The sequence below is a fragment of the Pleurodeles waltl genome, chromosome 5 (assembly GCF_031143425.1).
Source record: "Pleurodeles waltl isolate 20211129_DDA chromosome 5, aPleWal1.hap1.20221129, whole genome shotgun sequence".
Classification (NCBI taxonomy): Eukaryota; Metazoa; Chordata; class Amphibia; order Caudata; family Salamandridae; genus Pleurodeles; species Pleurodeles waltl.
Genome location: NC_090444.1, coordinates 1707904581 through 1707931144, shown reverse-complemented (window position 1 = coordinate 1707931144; position 26564 = coordinate 1707904581). Strand labels below are relative to the sequence as shown.

General features: G+C 42.1%; 1 protein-coding gene across 2 annotated transcripts in view; it reads right to left on the bottom strand.

Annotated features, from left to right (window-relative positions):
• LOC138296692 (adhesion G protein-coupled receptor F5-like) overlaps positions 1 to 26564 on the bottom strand; it is a 1076691-nt gene that overhangs the window by 889082 nt on the left and 161045 nt on the right. The window contains exon 2 of one of the 2 annotated variants that reach the window (XM_069236057.1): positions 12273 to 12363. The exons of the other annotated variant lie outside the window; for it this stretch is intronic. The gene's annotated coding sequence lies outside the window, so the exon portion shown is untranslated. The remainder of the gene's footprint in view (positions 1 to 12272; positions 12364 to 26564) is intronic. 2 annotated transcript variants of the gene reach the window in all.

Below are 26564 nucleotides of genomic sequence, written 5' to 3'. Positions count from 1 at the left end.
TTGAAGAATAGTAGCTTCAGCGCACGTTTCAGAATTAATTGCCCTTAACAGAGCTTGCAGCTTGACAGCTAAAATGAAAGTACCTATGTTTACGGATAGTCAGCATGGATTTGGGGCTGTCCATAATTGAGGGCAACTGTGGTCACAAAGAGGGTATATGACCTCTTCTGTTTCACCCATTAGAAATGGACAACAGGTCAGAAACCTATTGGATGCTGTACAACTCCCCACTGACATTACTCTTGTAAAGTGTGCAGCACCAGGAATGACAACAGTTATGTCATAGTAGGTAACAGGTATGCTAATGAAGTGGCACGCTATTGAGCACATTTCACCTGCACATTTAACAGCTCCTTTATAAATGGAAATGCAGAAGGAAATGTCTTTTCAATGATGTTGAAAATGGCCAACAATTGGGTTGAATTGAGATGAATACAAGAGAGTGCAACAGAGCTAGAAAAGTAGGGTTGGATCAGACAGGATGTGGAATAGATAACTACAAAGTTTGGGTTTCAGTGGATGGAAGACTAGTACTGCCAGAAAGTCTACTATCTACAATGAAAAGGCATTTCTGTGGCCACATTCACCTGGGTAGGGATGCCATGATTCTCAACTTCAAGAAATGTTTGTTTAATCCCAGATTCAAAACCCAAGCAGAAGAATTATGTCATCGATTTGTGACATGTCAACAAATGAATATAGCCAAACAAACACGTTACATTGAGTCATGCAGGAATATCAGGAGATCCTTTTAACTGGATGCAAATGGATTTCATAGAAATGGCCATTTGAAATGGACCGAGATATATATGTTTTTGGTAATTGTATGCATCTTTTCTAGATGGGTGCAAATTTATCAAACAAGAAGAAATTATGGTCTTACTGCACTAACACCCCCAACCCCCCCCGTCCAGCATACATACACTCACCTGCTCTCCCCGTTCACTCACACAAACACATGCACACACACCCATGCACTCACAAACATCCCCAAACCTCCACATCCACAAACACTCACTCACCCCCACCCCATCCACAAACAATCGCTCACACATGCACCCCCATCCACAATCATTCACACCCCACCCCTCCATGCACACATACATTAACACACTCCCCCTCCGCATACACACACCTGCCCACATGCATCCACACTCACTCGCAGACTTGCACAGACACCCCCACTCACTCGCTCACAAACATGCACTCAGACACCCTCAATCGCACACACATACACGCACACATGCACACAACACTCACCCAACCCCTTTTGGACGATCACCTCACCTTTTCCAGCGAGCTGGTCATCTGGGAGGGGATGGGTCCTGGCGGTTTTGCACCGCCAGCACCACCACACAAGCAAGCCTCCCTCAAGCTGTATTACGGCTTGTAATACGGTGGGTGGAGTTCTGCTGGCGTGTCAGTGCTGGTGATGTACCCGCCTCTTCAGCTCCGTCGGGCAGGCCAACGGAGTCAGACTTCCGCCCATAAATGGTCAGAAGTCCTCCAACGACTACTAATATGGCAGTCAGGAGACCACCAGCACTGGCGGTTTGTTGGCTGCAGTGGCTTCAGCAGTCTTTGAAAAAAAACACCGAAGCAGTAATGAGAGCCTAAGGCCCATATTTATACTTTTTTAGTGCCGCATTGTGGCGCAAAGTTATAAATTACAATTGTACTTTGTAAGTTTGCACCGCTTTTGTGTCAAAAAGCGGCGCATGTGTGGCGATAAAAAGGTATAAATATGGGCCTAAGTGTGTCAGCTGAATCAATACCACAAACAATCAGAGAAGTAACAGAGTCAAATAGTATAAGCAAAACAGAAAAACAAAAAAGATCTGAAGTACCCTCTTGAAGATATTCCTCACCTGATTGGATATATTATTTAAATCAAGTTTTTAACTTTCCAATTTCTGATCTACTTCATTGGAGCAAAGAACTGCCAGAGCCACCTTGAAAGCCCTGATTACAAAAGAACTACTGATCTAAGATTACAAAACTGAAAAATTAAATGACTGAGAAATTTTTGAACTGTTTATAAAATATAAAGACTAATAAAACAGTTTGAAAAGGAAAATAAGATAAGTAGTGAGGTCCGAGAGAGCAGCTGAAGTGTAGAGATAACATTTCAGAAGAACATGGAGTAGAGTTAAAAATTGCCTATACGGAGATAATTATCATTAACAAGACGAAAATAATAAAGAAAAATCATAAAAAAGAAAAAGACTAACTCAAAAAGAAAACAAACCTGAAGATGATAGTTTTCAAATTCAACAAGATACAATTTAGTGGATCTGACTTTAGAGACAACATGTTTAATGCCACTAATAAAACTAGGTGGAAAATATTTTTAGAGACTTTACTGACACTTATAGTTTCAGTAGGAATAGCAATAATATTATTTATGCACTTTACACCTGACACAGAGAAGGCTGTAGCAGGATTGGTAAATGCAATATGTAAACCCGATATAGATGAAGATAAATTGAAGGCATCATTTGTAGATTACATGAATGAAGACTATTTGTTAGACCTGACAGCCTTAGAGTGGTTGCCCCCAACTTTTTGTCTGCCTCCCTCCACTTTTTTGACACTGTTTTTGCTGGTGTTGGGACTCTGCGCACTTTACATTGCTAATCAGTGTTAAAGTGCATATGTTTTCTTCCTAAAACATTGTAACATTGGTTCATAATCAATTGGCATATTGGATCTATTTGTAAGATCCTAGTAAGGTGCACTACATGTTCCCAGGGCCTTTAGAATGAATGCTACTAATGGGCCTGCAGCACTGGTTGTGCCACCCACATAAGTAGCCCCCTAACCATGTCTCAGGCCTTCCATTGCAAGGCTTGTGTGTGCAGTTTCACTGCCACTTCGACTTGGCATTTAAAAGTACTTGCCAAGCTTTAAACTCTTGTTTTCTACAAATAAGTCACCCCTAAGGTAAGCCCTAGGTACCCATAGGGCAGGGTGCTGTTTAGGTAAAAGGCAGGACATATAACTTTGTTTTATATGTCCTGGTAGTGGAAAACTCCTAAATTAGTTTTCAACTGCTGTGATGCCTGCTCCTTTCATAGGCTAACATTAGGGCTACCCTCATACCCTGTTTGAGTGGTAGATTATACTCAGAAAGGAGTAGACAGGCCATATTTAGTATGGCCAAAACGTTTATAAAAATCCTGCTGACTGGTGAGGTTGGATTTTATATTACGATTGTTGAAATGCCACTTTTAGAGAGTGAGCATTTCTCTGCACTTAAAATCCATCTGTGCCTTACAGCCTGTCTCCAATCCACGTCTGGGCTGGTTGACAGCTTCCTTGTGCATTTCACCCAGACAACCACAAACACAGGATGCTCAGGCACACATACATTCATCAGTATATTGAATGGGTCTTCCTTGGCTGGAAGGGCTTGACACATACATTTCAAAGGCCAGTGGCCTGCCCTCACACAAAGGACTGCCACAACCTCTACTGGGATCCTGGCAGACAGACTTGTAGTGAAAGAGGAACTTGTTCACTTCAAAACCATTCTTTGACAACTCCCTCACTTCAAAGGCATTTTTGGGTATACAAACTCGGTCCCTGACCCCACCAAATCAGACACTTCCTGGGACTAATACTCTGAACAAGACCCTGCAACCTGCCAAGAGGAGCTGCCTGGCTGCCCAAAGGACCCACCTGGACTGCTTTGCTGTGAAGGACTGCTGCCTTGCTGTTGCCCTGCTGCCTTGCTGGCCTCTGGCTCTGCTGAGAATTGTTCTCCAGGGGCTTGGATTGAGCTTGCCTCCTGTTTCCTGAAGTCTCCGGGCCAAAAAGACTTCTTCTCTTCAAAGAAACTCCTTGTGCAGAGAAAATCTACCCACAGCCTGCCGGAACTGACGCACAGCCTGCCTAGCTGTGAATGCAGCCCGGTTCACTGAGTGGAAATTGATGCAGTGCCAGCGTTGCAACAGGAACTTCGACGCACAGCTCACCGGATCGACGCATCGCTGAGTCAGAACAATGCAGTCCGACTTCTTGAGGGAGGAATCAATGCCGTGCAACAGAAACTCTGTCACATCGCCCACGGGATCGACACAGCACCATTGACTTTGTACAGCATGCCCAGGATTTCCACACATCATCCCTGGGTGTCAAAAGACCCCACATCACAAAGATGATTCAAGCCTGCACGCCGGAATTCGGTGCAAAGTCCTTGCCGTGTGGACAAGAATCGAAGCATTGTCTGTGTGCGCCCGGAAATCCAACGCACATCCTTTGTTTTCCATGCATCTCCTCCTCTGTGGTCTCGGTGCGTTTTAATTTTGGCGTATACCAGGAACTTTGTGCACACAAGAGACAATTGTTACTTTTTAAATACTTAAGACTCTTCTTATCACTTCAAAAGTGATATTTTAACTTGTACTTATCAAATCTTGATCATTTTTACCTTAATTCATTCAGAATAATATCTTATATTTTTCTAAACATATGTGGTGTATTTTTGTGGTGTTTTCACTGTGTTATTGCATGATTTATTGCACAAATACTTTACACATTGCCTTCTAAGTTAAGCCTGACTGCTCAGTGCCAAGCTACCAGACGGTGGAATAGGATAATTTGGAGTGTGTTTGACTTACCCTGACTGGGAATGTGGTCCCTACTTCGAGAAGGGTGTATACCTCTGCCAACTAGAGACCACATTTCTAACACTAGTCAATGAATGTTTACTCTAGATTAAAACAAGAATACACTTAAGCTATAGAAGTTAAGGACAGATATGTTTGTGCACACATTTAATCCTCTGCAGATGAGCAGGTTTCCTATAACAATGTTTAACTTCCTTATGCAATTTGTTGTGGTATCTTTCTTAGTTTAGTATATTAGTTCCACTAATGAAGACTGTGAATTTACACCCATAAGGTATTAAAAAATGGACACAGCATGGCACCACTTTAGACCATTTTTTTCTGTAAAAACTGTTAAAGCGCATGTGAAAAACCTAACATGCTTAAGAAATAGCAGGAAAGGTTTATATTTTAATGCCAAAAGAAGGAAATGAGCAAATGGCAAGAAGTGGATATAAGAGAGAGGGCGTTCAGAAGAATGTATGGAGAAAAGAAGAGGCTCCATTTAGAAAGAAAACTAGATAAAGTCACAAAGGAAAACTGTGTTTTTAAGAGAAGAATTAGTGGAAGAAAGACACCAATGGGAAATGGTAATTGTAAGCATGTCTTTCAGTTGTCTGGAAAAACATTGCAAATACTGCAAGAAGATGATGCTATCATACATGGGTTATACTTTATATGTGTAGAGAAACCATACTTTGGTATGTCTACTTATTGGGAGGGTATTTGTTATTTAGGTTTACTTTTTCCAAGATGTATCACATACAGAGCTTAGATGAATTAACGTGGACATCAGCACACAAAGATATACATGCAGGGTGAGTGAAGGGAAACAGTTAGTGGGGGACATATTTGGAGCAATCATACCTGCTGTAGGAATCATTTTGAAAGGTGAGAAAGGTGATAAAATCAGAAAGCTATCAATAACATTTGATAGGTTAGCATCCAGTACCTCTGGATGTTTACTAGTAAAAAAACAATGAGCTTGCAGCAGTTAGATCCATGGCTTTGCAGAACTGCTGCACATTAGATATCCTATTAGCTGGGAAACGTGGTGTCTGCAGGATGCCTGACAAGAGTAGAAAATGTGTATAGTATACAAAGAAAACTTCTGATCTCAAACTTGATCTTGAACTCTTAGAAACCACAAGTATGGTTCAAAGCTTTGCAAAAGGTTTTACCACAGTAGCTAGTTGGCTTACAAACAAAAGGAGGAGGAATTCTAAAAATAAAATGATAGTTTCTGTATGAATAGTAATAGCTTGCCTTCTTTCTATATTAGCAATATACGAGGCAATAAAAATTATACTGATGAAGCGAGATTTGGAATAGAGCAAGAGTGAATTAAGAATATACGAGACAGTAGTAAAATGAAGAGATGAGCTACTGAAGAAGAAGAAGTGAACTCTGAAAATAAATTTTTGGTTAAAATTGTGATGGTTCCAAATCATCAACGGAGGGAGGTTGTTAGAGTAAAATAAACTTAATTCTGTATAAATGCAACAGCCTAGTGGGCATTATCGGTTAAATGTTATCCCCCTTGGACTAAGGAATACCCCTGCCACCTTCATAAGGTTGGTGAACAAAGTCCTTGCTGGGCTGAAGTCCTTTAGTGCAGCTTATTTGGATGGCATAGCTGTCTATAGCTCCAAGTGGCAGAATCACCTGATCCACCTGGGAAAGGTTCTTGAGGTTCTGCAGAAGACAAACCTCACTCTTAAGGCCAGTAAGTGCCAGATGGGGCAGGGTAATGTTGTTTACTTGGGTCACCAGGTTGGTGGAGACCAAGTTCAACCCCTCAAACCCAAGATCAAGACCATTCTGGCTTGGGAAGTGCCCACAACCCAGACTCTGGTCAGGGTATTCCTTGCCTTGACTGGGCATTATAGGAGATTTGTGATGGATTATGGCCCCATAGTGCCCCCCTCACAGAACCGACCTCCAAGAAAATGCACAAAAAAGGTTAACTGGACAGTGAGCTGTCAAAGGGCCTTTGGCACTCTAAATAATTCTATGTGCTTTTGTTTAGTCCTACAAGCTCCAGACTACTGCAGGCAGTTTATTGTCTAAACAGATGTCTCAGAACTGGGGGTAGGAGCGGTTCAAGCCCAGAAAAATGATGAGGGGCATGACCACCATGTTGCTTTTATAAACAGAAGACAACTCTATAGGGAACAATGAGAGTGCCATAGAGAGGGAAGTCTTTGCTGTGGTCTGGTCCTTTAAAAAGCTGAGGCCATCTCTGTTTAGCTCTCATTTTATAGTTCAGACAGGCCACAGGCCTCTCAGATGGCTGCAAAAAATGAAAAGTGTTAGACCTGGCATCCTTGGCGTGGTCTCCCCTGTCTTCTTGGGCCTCTCCTTTCCATGTTTTGACTGTGTGCTGGCCTCTGTTTATGCTGTTTCTGATATTCTAGGGCCTGTAAATCAAATGCTGCTTGTGGGCCTGCTGCACTGATTGTGCCACCAACATGAGTAGCCCTGTAAACATGGCTCAGACCTGCCACTGCAGTTTCTGTGTGTGCAGTTTTAACCTGCCAATTTCCACCTGACAAGCGTACCCACTTGCCAGGCCCAAACCTTCACTTTTTATACATGTAAGGCACCCTTAAGGTAGGCCCTAGGTAGCCCCATGGGCAGGGTGCAGTGTATGTTAAAGGTGGGACATGTACTGATGTGTGTTACATGTCCTAACAGTGAAATACTGCCAAATTTGGGTTTCACTGTTGCAAGGTCCATCTCTCTCATAGGTGTACTTGGGGCTGCCCTTAAAAGATCCTTAAATTGCAATTTCCCTTTGAGAGCAGATAGAGTTGGGAGTATGGAGTTTCTGAACTCACAATGTAAAAATACATCTTTTAGGGAAGTTGTTTTTTAAATTGTCTATTTGAAAATGACACTTTTAGAAAGTGGGTAATTTCTTGCTTAAACCATTCCGTGACTCCGCCTGATTGTGTATTCCCTGTCTAGGTCAGACTGACAGTTAGGCTGTTTGTAAATCCCCTCTAGACAGTGACACAAAGGGAGCTTGGGTGTAGCCTGCATATCCTGATGAGCCATCTGGTCTAGAGTGGAGGAAGGAGTGGTCACTTACACCTGAATGGGCTGTGCCTGCCCTTAGACAATGCAGTCTCCAACCACCACCCCCCCCCCCCGCCCCAGTGTTTGTCTGGTGCCAGTTCTGGGCAAGGCAGGATCTTGTGAACAACAGAGACTTTCCTTTGAGGTTTGCCTAATTCAAAGGCAGAAAGGTATATGAGTAGTGAACCCAAAACCCCAGATTTTTAGATTGCTTCTGGAAGCAAGAGGAACCTCTGCCAAGGTGAAGAGCTGAAGAGCTGAGGAAAAGTGCTGCCCCTGCCTGTGACTGTGCTTTGTTGGGCTATCCTACAGTTGCTGCTTCTACCTGTGAAAGGGGACAAAGACTGCACTTTGTGGTATATTCCTGCTTGTGAAGAATCTCCAAGAGCTTGGACTGAGCATGCCTCCTGTATTGAAGTGTTAAGGCCATCAAAGACTTCCTCTGCCAGCATATGGACTCTCTGCTGAGACTCCTGCCCTGCCAAGTGGTCCCAATCCAGACAGAACGCTGCTGAACCCATTCACCTAAAGAATCAGTTAATAACACATAGAAACAGGCAAGAACATGTAACAACCCAATCAGTCAATGGGCATTTAAACTTTCCGAGCGAGTTTTCAAAGACAACAGTCAAACTGCAAACGAGGGCCAAACAGAAGGATACCGAAACGTACACAATTTAGCTTTGCTTTTTTCACTGCTGGAATGATATGGGGATATCGCCTCTGGTTTGTAACAGAACGAGATCCTTTCATCGAACTAGAGTTTAATAAAATAATCACGTAATACAGAGTGCCCAGTTTGTCAAGGTCTTTCGATCAGTAAGGTTGGGGCCGAGTAAAAAAATCTGTTCTAGGATTCCAGCTTCTGATAAGCAAGCGTGAGTCATCCTTTAGTTATGCGACCGGAACATATTGGTTAAACATCGTCTGCCAAAAATATTAAGCCCTCGTTGTCGTCCAAAAAATTCGCCACATTCGAAATGATAATCAAAAAAAAACTTACATCGAATGGGATGATGTTTCTAACAAGGATATTTAAGACATATTTATATCATAATACATTTCTCACACTATCCCGACATTCCATTCTACAGGTAACACTTAAAAAAGGTTATGGTGGTCCATTACAAAACTGATTTAGTACATTAAGGTGCTTATGAAATAATCCTACTTGCAGGTCACCCCAACAAATCACCAATAAATACGTTTGGAGGCTGGAGTTTAATTATAGCAATTGTTAGAAATGTGGTCTTTGGTTGGCAGTCAGGTTACTCCCTGTCCAAGCAAGGACCCTCACTAGAGTCAGGGTAAGTCACACACAATCCAAATTATCCTGTGCCCACCCTCTGGTAGCTTGGCACTGAGCAGTCCGGCTTAATTTAGAAGGCAATGTGTAAAGTATTTGTGCAATAAATCATACAATAACACAATATAGCACCACAAAAATACACCACACTGTGTTTAGAAAAATATATAATATTTATCTGGATATTTGCAGGTCAAAACGATAAAAGATGCAATACGAAAATGCAAAGATATCACTGGAAAGTGATATAAAGTGTCTTAAGTCTTTAAAAAGCAAACAACGTCTCTTTCAAGCACAAAGTACCTGGTTGGAGTGAAATATCTCCGCAAAGGGCCACTGAGGATGAGATGCGTGGAAAATGGTGTTTGCGTCAGTTTCACCCCTTCACACACGGACTTGCGTCGTTATTTTTCATGCAGGGAAGACGTTGCCTCGATTTCCGGCACGCGGACAGGTCTCCTCTGTGGTCGCAGGGTTTTCAGACGCCCCGGGGTCTGTGTGTGGAATCCTGGGCTTGTTGTCCGGCTGCGCGTCGTTCCGGTGGGCTGTGCGTGGAATTTTCTCCCTCGCGGCAGGCGTTGCGTCGATTTCCCCTCTGGAAGTCGGGCGGCGTTGTCTAGAAGGGCCATGCGTCGAAGTTCCAGTCGCACCGCAGGCGTTGCGTCGATCTTTTCCTTGCAAAGTTAAGCGGTGTCGTCCCGGGTCGGCGTGCAGTGAATTTTTCACCGTGGAGCAAGCTGTGCGTCAAATTTTTCACTTTACAAGGAGTCCAGTTGCAAGAGAGAAGTCTTTTTGGTCCTGAGACTTCAGGGAACAGGAGGCAAGCTCTATCCAAGCCCTTGGAGAGCACTTCTTCACCACAGCCAGGGACCAGCAAGGCAGCAGGGCAACAGCAAGGCAGCAGTCCTTCAGAGAAAGCAGTCAGGTGAGTCCTTTGGGCAGCCAGGCAGTTCTTCTTGGCAGGATGCAGGTTCTGGTTACAAGTTTCTTCTCCAGGAAGTGTCTGAGGTGGTAGGGCAGAGGCCTTGTTTTATACCCAAATGTGCCTTTGAAGTGGGGGAGACTTCAAAGAGCGGCTTAGAAGTGCGCCAGGTCACCTTTCAGTTCAATCCTGTCTGCCAGGGTCCCAGTAGGGGGTGTGGCAGTCCTTTGTGTGAGGGCAGGCCCTCCACCCTCCCAGCCCAGGAAGATCCATTCAAAATGCAGATGTATGCAAGTGAGTACCCTGTGTTTGGGGTGTGTCTGAGTGAATGCACAAGGAGCTGTCAACTAAACCCAGCCAGACGTGGATTGTAAGGCACAGAAAGATTTAAGTGCAGAGAAATGCTCACTTTCTAAAAGTGGCATTTCTAAAATAGTAATATAAAATCCAACTTCAGCAGTCAGCAGGATTTTGTGTTACCATTCTGGCCATACTAAATATGACCTTCCTATTCCTTTCAGATCAGCAGCTACCACTTCAATCATGTATGAGGGCAGCCCCAATGTTAACCTATGAAAGGAACAGGCCTCACAGTAGTGTAAAAACGAATTTAGGTGTTTTACACTACCAGGACATGTAAACTACCCAGGTACATGTCCTGCCTTTTACCCGCACAGCACCCTGCCCTAGGGGTTACCTAGGGCACACCTTAGGGGTGACTTATATGTAGAAAAAGGGGAGTTTTAGGCTTGGCAGTACTTTTAATTGCCAAGTTGAAGTGACAGTGAAACTGTACACACAGGCCTGGCAATGGCAGGCCTGAGACAAGGTAAAGGGGCTACTAAAGTGGGTGGCACAACCAGTGCTGCAGGCCCACTAGTAGCATTTAATATACAGGCCCTGGGCACATACAGTGCACCTTACTAGGGATTTATAGGTAAATTAAATAGTCCAATAGGGTATGATCCAATGTTACCATGTTTAAAGCAAGAGAGTATATGCACTTTAGCACTGGTTAGCAGTGGTAAGGTGTGCAGAGTCTAAACACCAGCAAAAATGAGGTCAAAAAAAGAGAAGGAGGAAGGCAAAAAGTCTGGGGATAACCCTGCAGAAGGGCCATTTCCAACAGCAATCATAACATATTTTCCTTACACGGATTTTAGTAGTAGGCAGTAGTTTCTGAGAGTAATACATACGTTTAGATCGTCAGTTTAGTGTTTTGTCCATACGCGTCCCTATAGAGGTAGATATATCCTTGATTAATATTCTTCACGACCAATACAATCATTGCTGTTTTTCATATGTGTGAACTCTGCATAAGAAGGTTTGCAGTTGTGCCAAGAGGCTCTTTCTAGGACTGTTTTCTGTGTTTTGCGAGGGATTAAGCTCACTGTTGTTCAGCAGATCTTTGGCTTTTCTATTGTCAACAAATTGATTCACGCAGGCGAAGCATATTGTGAAGTGTAAAAGGTGCTTCCCTTTATCAAACATTTCGATTATAAATGGTATCCCTGTAACTGCGATTGTAAATAGTACCTTTCTGATTATGAGTGAACTTAACAGATGCATAAACAGGGTTAGTAATGGTAAGATATCAGCACTTCCTTCTGTGCCCAATAAGCACTGTAAGTAGTATCTGATAGGTGTGGTGCTATATAGTCAATTGCCTTATTACCTTAGGGCAAAACAATTATGTATTATGAGAAAAATATACAAATATCCAATTGAGACCACAACACTCCCATACAAGCACTTATATCTAGATAATTGCTTGTCAACAACAAAGAAGATTACTGTATTATCTAAGGACTGGTCTCAAGTCCTTTATAACTTGACAAGCAATTATCTAGATATAAGTGCTTGTATCGGAGTGATGTGATCTTAACTAGATGTATAAAGAGGGACCTGACATCAGTAAACTTAACTCCTTAGCTATTTAGATTCCATGCCTCTACCCCACAGAAAGTGCTGAGGCCCTTTTTATAGTATATTTAGGGCACTCTGCACATCAGCCTTCAGAACATTTTTTCCCACAGACGTTTTCCAGGTCAAATTTCCTTTCTTGATTCCTCACCTCAGAAATTCGGGATTGTGAAGGTTCTGAAAGGTTGAGGATTCCCCTGGAGGGAACTGAGAAGACAACAAAAATATAGCAAAATATATTTTTTTTTTTTAAGTGGGAAAAAGTGTTGTGCTAGAAAGCATATTTTTCAAAAAATGGCCTTAACAGAAGGTTTTGCTGTGCTAAGAGCTCTATATTCTCAGCATGTAGGTAGGCAGTTGTAAGACAAGTCACAATTTTTGTGTTTATAAGGGGAGTGCATTTTTTGTATTTCTCGTGGGTTCTACTTACTTGCAAGTTCGTGGTGGAAACTGGAGTCAAACCCTTGGGAAAGCACTGAAAAACATTTCTGAGACACAATTCCGCATTCCGAATACAGGAGCTAATTATTGAAATAAAACCATAATACAAATAAGTAGGGGGAAATAGAAATAAGAGGCAATGTTTTCATATTTAGTCCCCCCGTACCCCGCGGCCAGTTTACAAAAATAATACACCATTGCACCTGTCAGCCCCTTCTGATTGCAAGAATATATTGCTTTTCTTGGTGGTCCAAAACATGCAATACACAGATCCAACAACATAACTGCAGCATATACCATCCATGCAGCAAATCGTATGGTAAAATCTAATGAATGAAAAAAGCAATGAAGGAAACCTATGCACTTTTTAAATGTGCCCCCAAATAACAGAGTTTAACAATACTGGTTACATGTGAAACTCTGAATTTGGGGTTTCCCCTATATATATATATATATATATATAGGGGAAACCCCAGGCATCAGAAAATGCATAGGTTGCAGGCATGAGTCCATGTGGGCCCACTCAACCTTTGATCTTCCCAATCTCAATAAAATGAGTACAGTTTGGTAACAGTAAACTGAGAACACACTCGGATGGTGCGTGTTATCCAAATGTACATAATATGATAGGTTACTGAAAATCAACAACAGTTGAGGCAGATAGATGGCTTTCCCAAAAATGAATATTTTCTGTAGAGTCATATTATGATTGTGTGTAGGCTTCTGCAACGAGCTTAAGACACATTTTTCCTAAGAAGTAGATTAAGATGAAATAAGTACCCTCATCAAATATGTACTTACAAATGAAAGTTCATTCTAGCGGAAAATATTTGTATTAATTGAAGCCCTGCCCTTAAGAAATGAAAACGCGAAGATATTCATCACAGAAACTGCAAAAGTGTTTGTTTTCATTAGTTTATCTTGCATCAACTTGGATGGAAGTAAAGTACATGAAATACAATTCAATTATTGTTTTTTGCTCATAATATTTTACATGCACATTGAAGATAACATTATGTACCACATCTCTTGCGTTAGTCATTCAGCTCCACAGTTTTAGCAATTTTATTACATGAAGGGAAAAGTGTTACCGTCAATATTCCCAGGCATGGGTACGGCCTTTCTGTTGATGGGGTCCAGTTATGATTTCAAGACTGAGGGCCAGATGTAGGTAAGTACAATTTTGCGACTTGCAATTTGCGAGTCATACAGACTCGGAATTTGCAACTCGCAAAAGTGCATGCAGAAAGGTGTCTCAGACACCTTCTGCGACTCGCAATGGGGTCGCAAAGACCCACCTCATGAATATTAATGAGGTGGATCGCATTTTGCGACCCCATAGCGAGTCCATGCACTCACAGGGATGGTGGCCTGCTGGAGACAGCAGACCTCCATGTATGTGACTGCTTTTTTAATATAGCAGTTTTTTTTTTTCTTTTTGCAGCCCGTTTTCCTTAAAGGAAAACGAGTTGCAAAAAGAAAAACTTCCGAAACCATTTGGTTTCGTTTTTTTCAGAATGGGCAGTGGTCCATAGGACCACTGCCTGCGCTGAAAAAACTTTTTTTTCGTCATGCACAAACGGGAAGGGGTCCCATGGGGACCCCTTCCCTTTTGCAAATGAGTTACCACCCACTTCAAGTGGGTGGTAATTGCGACTCAGCATTGCGATTCGGTCGCAAATAGGAAGGGAACACCCCTTCCTATTTGCGAGTCGCATCCTCAAATTGCGAGTCGGTACCGACTCGCAATTTGAGGATGTGCATCGCGTTAGGCCTTTTGCATGTCGGAAACTGCGTTTTTCGCAGTTTGTGACGTGCAAAAAGCTTCCTACATCTGGCCCTCGGTATAGTATTAACTTCTGCAGCAGGTACAGTGGCATAGGGTCCATGGTGCTAGAGGGCATTCTTACACTGTCTTTTACCAAACAGAGGGGAGAAAGGACAATTTCCCTTGTTTGCAGATAGCCCATGGCCCCTATGACACACCACAGTTTCACGTTAGTATGAGCGTCCACACACTTAAAGCCAGGTAAGTTGACTGGGACAAGGTAAATAGAACTGACTGTTTTACAGAGCCATTAGTGACTTACAACAGATTTAAACAGATATACAAAGCATGCTCTCTGCTGTGTGCAGGGCATGTTGTGTTAGGGATTTCCAGTTCATCAGTGTGCAGTTAAATAGTTCAATAACATTTACATGGAATTTGGAGCTGATCAAAACTCCGGGGGGTGGACGAGAAAACTCTCTTTGCATAGTGTGTTTTCTAAACCTGACCATGAAGTGCGTCTGTCCATTTCCATATCACAATATCATAAATGCCTTTTGTTTGCCCATTAACGCTGGTCAAAGAAAGCTCTTACATGATAAGGAATTGTGCCCATCCCTGTCAATTCAAATTGGGAAGGGAGAATTTGGATGACAGTAAACCAATAGGATGTGAACTGGTTACCAATGATCGTAAGCACACGGATTGATTGAATTGTAGTTTTATATAGCGCTCGACTGCCCAGGGTTGTCTTGGCGGTGGCGCTGTAAACAGGAGGGAGATGTAGTAAAATGATGGGGTTTGCCAATCCTTTTGTGTAAAGAACCAGGTCTGAAGAGAGTTCCTGAAACTCATCAGATCAGGCGAGTCCTCTAAATTTGAGAGAAGGGAATTCATAGCTGAGCTGCTCTAAAAGCGAAGCTCCTAACACCCAGGATGCACGTTTGGCTCTAGAGAGCAGAAAGTTCTTACCTGTTGATCTAAGCATTCTGGATGGTCTGTATAGGATAAATCGGTCCTGAATGTATTAAGGGGCAATCTAGTATATCACATTAAAGGCTAAGCAAAGAGCTTTAAATTCTATTATCCTTGCTATGGGAGGCCAGTGAAGTTTTTCAATGGCTTGAGAAGCAGATCGATCTTTCTGGATGTTCATCAAAAGCTGAGCTGCTGCGTTCTGAAGCACCTGAAGCTTAAGGAGAAGACTTTTCTTTGTGCCCAGGTACAGTGCCTTGCCATAAACCAATTCATATAATACGAGGGCGGTGACTACCATCCATTATACATAAGAGGGCATATATGGACAACCTATCTAATTATCTTTAAGGAATAGAATTTTGCTGAGGCTAACATATTAATCTGATATTCAAGGTTTAGTTTTTTTTTTTGTCAAAAAGCATCCCCAAATTCTTCACTTACTGCACTGGTATGGGAAGTGATCCCATTTCCTGAGACCACCACTTGGGGGTCCAATATGAGATGCCATTCCCGAGGATGGAGGATTTCTGTTTTACTAGAGTCCAGCTTTAAGAAGTTCCTATTCATCCAGGTACGTACTTGAGTCATGCAGGAGCTGAATTTGGCAGTAGTATCAACTGGATTACTGGAAACAGATACCTCTATTTGTGTATCATCAGTGTATGAAATCACAGAAATGCCAGAGGATTTGATGAGTCTAGCCATAGGTGTGACATAAAGATTAAATAAAGTGGGGCTCGATGAAGATCCCTGCAGCACACCACATGGTAGACAAAAGTGATCTGACACAAAACCCCCCATGGCAACATGGTGTACGTGAGGAATGATTTTATTAAACTTAGGGCTAACCCTCCTACCCCCAATCCGATGAGGCGGTCAATCAAGATGGTACGACTGACCATGTCAAATGCAGCCGAAAGGTCTAGTAAAATAAATGCAGCCTTGCTGCCTTCATCCAGAACGGATCTTAGGGCCAGATGTAGCAAAACTCCAAATTGCGAGCTGCAATTTGCGAGTCCCAGCGACTCGCAAATTGCAACTCGCAATTTGGAATGCAGAAAGGTGTCTCAGACACCTTCTGCGAGTCGCTATGGGGTCGCAAAGACCCACCTCATTAATATTAATGAGGTGGGTCGCAATTTGCGACCCCATAGCGAGTCAGGGCACTCACGGGGATGGTGGCGTGCTGGAGACAGCAGACCACCATGTCCGTGACTGCTTTTAAATAAAGCAGTCTTTTTTTTTCAAAGTGTAGCCCGTTTTCCTTAAAGGAAAACGAGCTGCACTTTGAAAAAAAACCGAAACCTTTAGTTTTGGTATTTTTCAGGGCAGGTAGTGGTCCCTTGGACCACTGCCTGCTCTGAAATATATTTTTTTTTTGCAGACACAAAGGGGAAGGGGTCCCATGGGGACCCCTTACAGTTTGCGCCTCGGTTACCATCCACTTCAAGTGGATGGTAACTGCGCTTTCATTGGTCGCAAATGAAAATCCATAGCATTGCGAGTTGCAAATAGGAAGGGAACACCCCTTCCTATTTGCGAGTCGGAAATGCATTTTGCGAGTCGGATCCGACTCGCAAAATGCATTTCTACATAGCACAGAGGCTTTTGCGACTCGCAAACGGCGACTCACAAAACCCTTGCAACATCTGGCCCTTAGTTCCTGTGTGACAGCTATTAGCACCCTTTCTTTACTATGGGACTTCGTGAAACCATATTGACTGCAATCTAGCAGATTATTGGAGTCTATAAAGTAATTATGTCAAGATAATGGGGTTCCTGGATACTGAGTCTTCCTTATAACACTTCAGAGAAATGGCTTACGTTATCAAATGATTTTTCTGTGCTAGAAGAATCAGAAACAGAAGAATGGACATGACAATAAAAGGGCTTATCAATCAACATCCAAACCTTTAGGCAGTCACCTGGGTTCAGTGAAGTACAGAGCTGAGAATGTTAGTCACATGTGTATCTAATACATTTTTGAGCTATTTTGAATTTAAAGTTCACAGCAAAATGGGCCTAGGGTTCAGTGGGAGACAAACTCCTTGAATGGGGCAAACTACACACATTTACCCTTCTCTGTGTCTCCTGATGGTGCAGGGAAGATCAGGAACAGTTTCATAGTCACAACTATTTGTGACATTTGTCTAATTTCTGAATCAAAGAAGTGTATTCTAATGCTGACCTTTTTGTCTTGAAGCAAAATGATGCCCTCCTTGCCTTGCAGCATTGGCTCAACTTTTTGTTATTTGGAGGCCGCAAATCCTGCTCTTTCCTGAAAAGTCAATTCTGCTTGTATTTTAACCATTTGAACTTGCCCATAAGGCATATTAATGTGATGACAAACTATTAGGTATGGATTTTTTAGGCACAGCACAGATGCCTTCACATCTTATGTGATCAATGGAAAAATAGGTTTCAGTAGTATACTGAAATAGGAGCTTTGGCTCCTCCCATGAGCAAATGTTCCTTTGAGTAGATTTGACTGGCCAGACATTGTGTGTTTCTGCTGCAAAAAACACTTTCTAAATGTGGCTTTTATAAACCTGTACTTTAAAATTTGACTTCGCCATAAGTTTGGATATTTCAACACAGTTCAAGAGACACAAAACATGAACTGTTCCAGTTTGAAAATTACATTTATAAAATGCAATAAGCTGACTCCAATGTAATCCTATGGGAGAGGTAGGTTTTGCAGTAGTAAAAAACGAACTCAAGAGTTTTGTCACAACCATGTGGTATAATCAGTGTTACAGACCCACTAGTAGCATTTCATTTGCAGACCCATCTCTATGCCCATGCTCATAAAATACTTTTTCAGCAGACTGAACTCAGTCCTGTATCTAGCTCGCACTCATCAGAGTGTGCCTTTAACCCGGGCTACCATGATCAGATATTCACGGTTTGTGCTTTGTGCTTCTTATTGCTTGATTTTGAGATACATTTTTAAAACTGCATATCTTCAGTTCTACTAATTGAATTTTTGTCTTTTTGGTCTCAAATAATTTATTAAATTGTACTTTATTTTCTTAAATTGGTGTGACATTTTCCTTTTATTACTGTTTGAAGTATGTATTAAATACTTTGCACATTGCGTCTAAGTTAAGCCTGCCTGCTAGTGTTCTAAGCTACCAGAGGGTTGAGCACAGTTTAATTTACAGTCTGCTTGCATTTCACCCTGACAAGAATTGTGGTTGTTGCTTGAGTAGGGTTTCTGCCCCCTCAAACAGGATCCCAATTTCCTATAGTATCCAGTACTCCTTTATTCTGTTTTGAAATCCCTGTTAAAGTGTAAAAACAAATAAAACTAGTAATGACAATTAAGGCTTTTAAGTACTCTGGTTTGTCAACATGGTTCTTGCCTTAGCTGCCCTGTAGCAGGTCAATTGTGATTTGTCAGGACCGATAATGTATTGCCTAACCTACTTCTGTGGTTTTACACCACATTAGTGTATAATGAGAGCCCTTGAAAAAGTTATCACACTTTGTGCGTACCGAACATTTTTTACTTACTAACCTACTTAGGAAGTGCCTGCATTGATTCATGCCCTCAGATCTGAATCCTAATTTATTGAACCTCCTGGAATCTAGGATAGTGAAACTTCTGGTAGTCTATTTAACCATCATAAAATCTTCACCAATATCCTACCCGTTTCCACGATCCCAGAGATTCATCTGTGCTTGTTTGATTACCTTGTCAAATCTAGTGATTTCTTTCTCTATGGTAACAATCAAATGGCTGGTAAATTGTACTATCAGACTATTGAAGTCAAGTCAAGTCAAGTTTATTTAAAATGCATAGTTAATAAAAGCCAATACATCAAACATTTAAAAGGATACTTCACGCCCCTTACAGAATAAGAGGCAACTACCTTCCATTTTACTCTAAAAGGTCTTCTTAAGTTTATAAAATATAGGATCAATATAACTAACCCTGATTTTTCTTCTAATTATATAATCCATAACATTTTATTCCTTTTAATTGTTTTTTCTGGCAAAGTGCCATTCTTATTAGAGTGGGTATGTTTTAGTCATAGCCACATAGGTATTCCTATAAAGTGCATCAGTTTCTCGATCTCATTATGTTATGTGTGCAAAAAAAGTTAAAAATTTATTCACAATTAAATTGATTCTCTAAAGCTGAAATGCTTTTCTTAATACTGTACGGAGGCCTCGCAGGCCGGCGGAAACCATATTTTAAGTTTGTACCAATTGATGTGTTTGCAGTCGTTTTTTATATATCAGGCGTAAAATCTTTGTAAATCTGGCATTCAATATATAGTCAGTAGGTTTAAAACAGGCAATCACCGCTTCTCTGCAGGATCGTATTCCCCTCTGATTGAATGCTGCTTTTAATAGCATCTTACGCTCATTCATTAGGCCGTTACAGATGCATGTCAGATGGGTAATGTCTTCCATCCCACAGCCACATAGCCTACACTTGGGAAATGTAACAGTAGTTTCCCATGGGGCTTGCTGGACACAACCAGGAATAACGCCAAATCGATGTTTAATAAAAAGATCCTTCTCAGCTTTTGACAACCCAGCCTCCAGATATGTCTGACCTTTCAAGATTTTATACTCATTTATTACCATCCAAGCGTGCGACCTGGCTGCTAACAAGTTCTTATCCATTAATACTGATATCTTCCTCGCTGTTCGGTTTAAGATTTTTTTGATAGCATAGTAGGAGAGATTTGAGTCCCATAGTTCATGTGCTTCCAAATCTTCTATTGCTGGATCTAGATACTGTCTGGTTTTCGATGTAGGGTTCAAACTAATCTCCTTCCAGATCGCCTGGCAAAGTTGATTTCCCTCTGATATCTGTATGTGTTTCGAGGTTTTAATATAGCTACATTCCCTTGCTATAATTTGGTTTAGATAACCAAACTCCAGTATAATTTGAGCTTGGGAAGTATACCCTGGTAATCGAAATAGAGACCTAAATATTTTTCCGATTATACCATTTAGGATGGCGCCATCTTGCCCACGCAGGGCTTTGCTACCGTACTCTATCGTCGAATTTCGTTTCGCTGCCACAACTTGTAGCAGGGGACGGTAGCTAGGGCTGTTTAGCAACTTTTTCAAGGTGTGAAAGGCGAGCAGTAGTACATTTCCTTTTCTGTATAAATCCTGCTTCTGAGGGAGAAAGGTACCCCAGTTATCAAATAGTACGCCCAGATATCTGTAGTGATTGACTTGATCTAAAAGTCCTCTTTGTGTATGCAATTTTTTTATCTATAAGGGTTTTTTTACTAATTACCATCACTTTGGTTTTTTTCTGATTAATTTCCATTCCGTTCTGCTCAGCGTATTCAATTAAATTGATGATGAGCCGTCGTAGTCCTACTTTAGTTTGGCTCAAAAGAACAACATCATCTGCATATAGCAGATTAGAGATAAGCATGTCGCCAACCTTCGGAAGGTACACATTCACCTTATTAAGCTTAACAGTCAGATCAGAGAGATAAAGATTGAAAAGAAACTGTGCAGGCAAGCAACCCTGTTTTAGACCTTGTTTTGTCTCAATTGTTCATAAGAGAAAGGATCCATCCCCTATTTTTACTCTGATCCATGTGTCGGTATATAGCTGCTGAATGGCCTTTAACAATTTCTCTGGTATACTCAAGGCAACAAATTTTTCCCATAGAAGGTTTCGCTGGACCATATCAAAGGCTGATTTGAAGGCTACAAAACACAAATACAAGGGTTGAATTTTTTGTTTACATTTTTCACTGACAATAGAAAGAGTTAAAATGTTTGTAGACGTTCCGGGGCCCGTTGCAAAGCCTGTCTGATTAGGGGGATAATTTTGTTCCCGGCTACCCAGCTACGGAGATGCTCCAGCAATAGCCTAGCATAGTATTTCGCCTCTACATCCATGAAGGTAATCAATCAATAATTCTCTGGGTGAACTTTATTACCTCCTTTAAAAATTGGATGAATTATAGCCCCCTTCCAAGATTTTGGAATACATCCTGATTCTATACAGTAATTGTAGATCAAGACCAATTTTTTTCCCCAATAGGCCGGGTTTGTTTTAAATAATGCATTGGGGATCCCATTTGGACCTGGCGCCACCATACTTCTGCTGTTCTTTATTAAATTCATCACTTCCGACATCAAGAAGGTTAAATTCATAGATTCCTTTTGGAGATTTGAGGACTCTAATTGAACTCCATCTTGACATAACTGAATTGTCATCTCGTCTGGATTTTTGGTGTCTTTTTTATTTTCCCCAAAATGGTGGATTAGATAATTGGACCATATAGATTCCACAATGTTGGAGCTAGTCAGGGTCATTGGGGCTCTGTTCAGTTGATTAACCATTTTCCATAATCCCTGAGCATTAGATTTTATACTCAGAAATAAAGCCTTTGCCCAAAAGTCCTGACTATTCTGTAATTTATCTTTCCATATTTGTTTCTGGTAGATATTATTTATACTTTTTAGGTCAGCCTTAATATCACATTCAGTTGGGTCTCTCTTATGGAGCTTTAGGAGTCTGTTTCGTTTTCTTCTTAATTTGGTAGTATGAGCTGAGGTTTTGATATCCTTTTTTATTTTAACACACCCCTGAATTTGACAATCCTTTTGAGGTCTATTTATTAAGAGATTGACTGCAAATCTGTCCAAGAATATTGACCAGATTGTTATTGGGTCACATGATATATCATTATGGCATTGATCAAATGTCACAGTTGACCGCTCTCCGATAGACTCTATTGATTTTTCATTCCATCTAAGTTTCTTATAGTTTGTTTTACTGACATCCCTTGAAGTCGTTGGGGCAGGATTAAATATAGGAAAGCCACAACCAATTTCCAGACATTGTTGACCATGATCACTTTTATCTGTCTTTATAATCTGATACTCAGTAATTAAAGTAAGTAGAGATAAGGAGACCGCAGTATAATCAATTGTTGCTTGCGTTCCAGTGGCATAGCAATTGGTCGCCGGCGGAGTATCTTGTGGAAACCTCCCATTTAGGAGTCTGAGCCTGAGGGCCTCAAGATCTTTTACTAAGGAAAGTGCCTTAGTGTCAGATTTGCCTTGCTCTAGAGACCCCAGGCACTGCTGCAGGACTGCCCACAGCTGGTCTTGCAAGATGGTTTGAGCATCCCTTCCAAAGGAATTTAGTAATTTCATATTGAAGTCGCCAGCTACTAAAAACTCTGGGAATCCTTAACCCTGATAGGCAGTTAGTATTGTATCTGTCAGTTTGGAGGATATGTGTCTTCTGGAGCAGGCATCTGGATGGATGTAGATGTTAATTAGCAAAAGAGAGCTGGAAAACTCTTTATTCTATCAGTCTAACTTCACTAACAGAAATGCTTCATTTTCCTCATATACTTGTGTGCATGATATATTTAGACCTGCTGAAATAAAGATTGTTGGCCCCCCCCCTTGGATGGCCAAACCTTTTTTCCCCAATTGCTGGGGACAAAAAGCCTATAAATCCATCAATTGTAAATGGGTTGGTAGCCCTGGTCTCCTGTAAGAAGATAATTTGACATTTTTTAATACACTTGTCAGGTCTTTGTGTTGGATATTTGATTTAATTCCGTTTATATTCCATGAACAAACTTGGAGGGGTTTATGATAGGGAGTTACCAACCAATAGTGTGCCGTGCTATTCGAAAGTCAATGACGGTTTTCTTGGCGAATTGCAACCGACAGCCACCCTAGATCTAGCTGCTGAGAGTTGTGAGTATTGGAAGCTTTGGGCTCTGTATATTGATGATCGGTACCTTGGGTCCCGATTGCAGATCTAAGGACCGAAAAAGTTTTTTTTAGGTCTTTGAGTTTGTTTGAATTGAGCATGTTATTTTGAGTCTCTAGAGGGTCGGGGTAACCTATTTGTTGGGGTATAATAAATTTAATTCCCCATTTTAAAAAGGAACTTTTTTCTTTCACTTTGGATGTCCTCCAAGTTACCCCTCCAAGATGTTGCAGCAGGCCAGGGAGGTGCATCCAAACACATACCAAGTTACCCGCGTTGATTCATTAGGTTTGCATTCATTACTTTTATCCCCTGATAAGAATTCCATAGAAGCAATATCGGTGGACTTTATATCTTTAGGGACCTGAATAGCTTGTAAAAGTTTTAGTATGTTTCCTCAATTTAAAATGTCATATGGGCCCCTAGAGTGATATTGTGGTTCCAGAATTAGTTGCTCTCAGTCTACGGGTGAGCCATAGTCGGAATTTCTTATAGGCTCGTCCTGTTCCCTCGGTTGGGCTGTCTTATTGTGATTTGTTCCCTGAGCCTGTAGCACAGCGTCTTCATCTGGCCATCCTAGACTCAACATATTTGGCCTTGCGACTGATCTAATTGGGGACTCTGCCCCCGTGAGCGGTCTGGTGGATTCCATCATGCCCTTTGCCCCTGATCTCACCCTTCCCAGCTGTTTGGGGAACCCTCTTCCTTTTTTAACGCAAAGTTTATCTAAATGGGCCCCTAGCTGAGCCCCTTGATGTTCAGCATGGTCTGAATTGGTAACTGTAATAGTTATACACTCATCGTCAAATGACCTCCTATGGATTTACTGGGATAGTACTTCATTCATCTTTCACCTCCCATTGATGTGGTTTTAAATTCTGTGGTTCCTGCTTGTTTGAATCAGTATCATTTAATTTTAACACATCTTGTTGGTCCATATGTTTTATTCCTTCCTCATCAAAGTTTGATTCATTCTGCTTCCTATGATTTTGATGAATGGGCCCCCTCTTTTGAGTGCTAAATAGTGGAAACAACTTGTTGTTCATTGGGCTTTCCTTTTTATGTTTATTTTGGTCATAAGACATTAATATTCCATTTCCTGTGTCCAAGGTTAGAGAGGAACTCATCTTTGTAATGGGGGGGGCCATTAGAACACCCCCTTTTTTATTTCTTGCTTTCCGATGTTTTTTCTTTTGTCTTTTTGTGGGAGGCTTTTCTAATTGAAACGGGTGCACTGCAAATTTGGGTGAGGGGTGAGGATGTATATTTGTTTGAGTCTCAGACCCTTCCTCTTTCTCAGGAGATTTTAATGAACATGCTATTCCACTAAGTGCTCCCTCCAGCCTGCACCCTGGTTCTTCACAAAGTTCTATTCCCTTATCGTTATTTTCCTCAGGGCAGCAGGTTACTATGATGCCCATATTTTTATTTAAACCATCCACCTGCTGTTATTGGGAGGATTCTTGGGCCGCAAATCCATCCCCTTTTCCTGTGTTTAGATTCGCCTTAAGGGTTGTTATCATTGAATTTAAAGCCTCTGGGAGAGTGGCCAGTTTATTAATTGATGGCTTACATGTGCAGCCTGTTATGGTCATCTCTACAAAATTCTGAGCTCGCTTTATGAGGCTGTTTAAGTTTGCCAGGTTCTGATCAATGTCTGTCACTGATTTTGCCATGGCATTCAATATGTCTACCTGGACATCCATTTTTGTAGACTGATAAGACAGGGCGTCAAGAGTTAATTGCGAGGTCTTGAAGAAAATATCCCATACCGCATTTTGATCCAGTTGGTTTTGAGTTATTCGTGGAGGCAGTATGTCCTGATTTACAGCCTCCTTACTTCCAGAATCATCTATGTGTGTTTTTAATATGACAGAAGCATTTGAGGATCTGTCTTCAAAGGCAGAGGTGTTCAATTGAGTGTCTAAGATAGCAGCTTGGTCTCCTTGTGGATTTCCCCCCATATCTTCCCTCCAAGGTCCTTTACAGCTGCTTGCCATGAAGCTCAAATTCAATTGTAGAAGAGAGGGAGAAGGGGGGTATAAGTTCAATGAGCCTCGTTTGATATTGTCATCTGAAGTGGAAGTGGTTTCTGGAAAGAAGTTCACATCTCACTCTTGGCCAGCCTCCTGTCAACCTAATGCGGATAATCGTGGCCTGAAGTCCATACCTCTTTTAATGATTACATTTACCTCAAGGGGAGGTTGAATCCCTGTTTGAGAATGCTCATTAAGGGCTACCAAAGATGAACAGTCGGAGACAACTGGTGACGGCGATGATGACCGGAGGGTTAGTAGATCTAAATCGCTGATTGAGCCCCAGGCATTATCTTTAAGTTTATCGTCTGTTAGAGTTGTGATATTACCAAGGGAAGATTTTTCTGCCCCCCCTCCTCCTTGGGCCCCCTTATGTTGCCTTGCTCATATATCAAATTACTTTCACTTTTTATAGGGGAAATTGGATAAGGTAAGACTGCAGAGCCATTAGGTATGGTAAGAATTGCATCCATGGGATCCCTCAAGAAGTCAGATTTGTGGGGAATGTTTGTCGGCTTCTAAAACCTCTGAAAGAAGGGTGTTATTGGAGAGATTAAGGACTGTTGCCCTTGCTTCATTTTTTGGTTTCTGTTTTAGTATTGAAGACGGAGATGAGGGTTTGTTATACTTCTTATTTCTCTTAATTTGTGGCTTAATAGCCCTCTCTTTCCCAGATCGCATCTTCAGCAGCCAAGCGGATTTTTCATCTCCTTGTTTAATTTTTGTTTTTAACTTTACGAACATGCCACCACACCTCGGTATTGAGGGGCATAAGCACCCGTGATGCTCCTCCGGGCTTGCAAGATCCTCCTAAGACCGCTAAAGACTTGAGTTGCTAAAGAAGTTCAACTGAGCTAGTGCTTTGACCGGACTTTAGATAACCCTTGGTACCGGCTGAGCGGACGTGCCGCCACACCTCAACTATTGAGGGGACGAGCATGCGCAGACCTCTTTGGTCTCTTCATGAATCTTGTTCGGTTTACTGGAAATTCCGCTATATACCTGCTATATATCTGCTGTAAATCTTCGCTGCTTTGAGGGCTGGGCCTAGTTGATCCTGCTATACCTGAAGGACTTACTAGGGCATTGGGCACAAAAACAGCTGATCTCCCAGCGTTTAGCGGCTTGCCACACAGTAGCGGCTAACACAAAGTATAGCAAGCGAGTCTCGTTGTTCTCCACATGCTGTACCCAGACCTTGCTGAGCCGCTTCTGTGGAGGCCTCCCCTTAGCACCCCTTGGCACCCTCCATAGTGCAAGAGTGAAGCCGTCAGTCAAATCCCTCCATCCACTAGGCCGCTAGGCCGCTTGGGTCAAGTCAAATACCTGCGGATCAGGCCGGCGAATCCACAGGCCAGCAGATGCAGTGACGATGGCAAAGGAGCCCAAGGCGCCCGGCAGGCCAGCTGGAGGGGCTACTGAAGCTGGTGAAGCTGCTGAGGCTGCTGAGGCTGGTGTACGGCAGTCGGCGGGCTCGCGGGGAGCCCTCATGGCAGGAGCAGCAGGAGCGGCACAAGCGGTTCAAGGACAGTCGACGGCAGACCTACAACCCACCTGCTCGCTCCAATTCCAAATACCGCGGGCTGCAGGAGATGTGGGTGATGCGGGAGGCAGCCCAATCCGCTGCCCAATCCGCACGCTGCTTGATCCGCTCGGCTCAGCTATGGCTACGGCTGTGCGCCCCTGTTGCTCGGACGTGGACTGTGAACCCAATGACCCCGCTTTCCAGCTTAGTCAGTCCTCTCTCTCTGCTCTCACATGAAGCAGCTGAGT